Below are 2,500 nucleotides of genomic sequence, written 5' to 3'. Positions count from 1 at the left end.
CACACGTGCTCAAACACTCACACACACACGTGCGCAACACACGCATGCAAAAACACACGCAATCGCGCGCACGCACAAACACGCAAATACACACGCAAACGTACACACATGCGCAGACACTCATGCAGGCGCGTAAAAGCGCAAAAACACACGCAAACACGCATGCAAACACGCACGTAAAACATACGCGCGCGCACAAACGCTCACGCGCACACGCGCAACACGCACGAAAAACACATACACGCGCGCAAACACTCTAGCGCACGCACGCGGCCGTGCAAACACTAGCACACGCACGTGAAACATGTGCGCAAACGCTCACACACAAATGCGTGCGTGAACACGCAAACGCGCACACACACGTGCTCAAACACTCACATGCACGCACAACGCAGGCGTGAACATGCAAACACACATGCAAACACAACGCGCAAACACACATGCAAACACGCGTGCGCGTGCAAACACCTGCACGTGCTCAAACACTCACACACACATGCGCAAACACACACATGTAAAACACATAAACACACGTGCAAACGCTCGCACATACATGTGCAAACACGCAAACACTCGCACACAAGTGCTCAAACACACACACATGCAAACGCGTGCAAACACTCGCACACGTGCTCAAACACTCACACATATGCACACACACAAGCACGTAAAACACATACACATGCGCACACTCACACACGCAAACACTCACATAAACACGCACAAACACTCGCACACGTGCTCACACACTCGCACGCATACATGCTCAAACACTCACACACACACACATACATGCGCAACACGCATGCAAACACACACACAAACACTCACACACGCGCAAACACACACATGCAATCACGCGCGCACAAACACGCACGTGGGTGCGTAACACGCACACACGTCCGTGGGCGCGCAAACACACAAACATTCGCACACACATGCTCAAACACTCACGCACACACGCATGCAAACACACACACATGCAAACACACGTGGGCTCGCGCTCAAACACTCACAAACACTCACACGTGCAAACACGCACAAACACGCGGGCGCACAAACGTGCGCAAACACTCGCACACGTGCTCAAACACTCTCTCACGCACGCACACACACACAAGCACGTAAAACACATACATGCGCACAAACACTCACACACACATGCAATCACGCGCGCACAAACACACATGCGGGTGCGCGCACACACACACACACACGCAAACACATCCGTGGGCATGCAAACACACGCCCAAACAAACAAACACACACGCAAACACTCGCACACACATGCTCAAACACTCACACCACACACGCATGCAAACACACACGTGCGGGAACACACACACATGCAAACACTCATACGCAAACGCGCACAAACACACGCAAACACACACATGCAAACACACGTGGGCGCACAAACGTGCGAAAACATTCGCACACCTGCTCAAACACACACACACACACACACAAGCACGTAAAACACATACATGTGCACAAACACGCAAACACACGTGCAAACACGCACAAACACACACACACGTGCTCAAACGTGCGTGCGCACGTGCTCAAACACTCATGCACAACACGCATGCAAACACACGTGCAAACACTCACACGCAAACACATACGTGGGCGTGCAAACACACGCCCAAACACACACACAAACACGTGCAAACACTCGCACACGTGCGCAAACGCATGCAAACATACACGTGCGCAAACACACACACATGCAAACACACGTGGGCTCGCAAGCAAACACGCACAAACACACACGTGCAAACGCTCGCACAAACACACACGCAAATGCGCGCACTCATGCAAACACGCACAAACATTCACGCAAACACGCACAAACACTCACGCAAATGCGCGCACTCACGCAAACACGCACAAACACTCAAGCACTTAAACACATGCAAACAGTGACACGCAAACACTCACGCACACACAAACATAAAAACACACAGAAACACTCACAGACACATATGGTCAGGTGTGCACTGTTGTTTACTTCTTTGTACTAATATTTATATATTAGTGCTGGCAGTTGATTAAAATATGTAATCATGGTTATCACATGATTTTAAAGTGCTAAAATTTGAATATATATACTACTTTTCCTGTCAAAATGCATTTATTTCCTTTTAAGGAAAGTAAACAAAACAATATGTAACAATAATGTTTTTTTAATATTTCCCAAACAAACCCTTCTCCTGTATAAAGATAGAAATGCTCTAAAATATCACCGATTCAAGTTTAATTTAAATATTTCGTCTCCATTAGGCGTGTGAATCTTTGAGTTGAAAGCGAATCGATTTGATTCATGATTCAAAAAAATTCAGAACAGTTCGTTTCACAATTAAATTAGATTGATGATTCGATTCTGCATTTTTTTTCAATGTTAAAATACTCGTAATGAGAGTTAGAGACAGATCTGAGATCTGTGATCCCGTGAAGAGTGACAGAAGAGAGCAGAGCGCACCTGTGAGGACGACAC

The 2,500-nt window shown here is 47.6% G+C and overlaps 1 protein-coding gene across 1 annotated transcript in view; it reads left to right on the top strand.

The window, feature by feature from the left end:
• LOC127412765 (COP9 signalosome complex subunit 6) overlaps nt 1-2,500 on the top strand; it is an 11,634-nt gene that overhangs the window by 6,348 nt on the left and 2,786 nt on the right. The window lies entirely within an intron of this gene.

This window comes from Myxocyprinus asiaticus, chromosome 22 (assembly GCF_019703515.2).
Source record: "Myxocyprinus asiaticus isolate MX2 ecotype Aquarium Trade chromosome 22, UBuf_Myxa_2, whole genome shotgun sequence".
In the NCBI taxonomy this organism is placed as follows: Eukaryota; Metazoa; Chordata; class Actinopteri; order Cypriniformes; family Catostomidae; genus Myxocyprinus; species Myxocyprinus asiaticus.
Note: the sequence above shows the minus strand (reverse complement) of the source record. Positions and strands in the feature narration are given on the sequence as shown.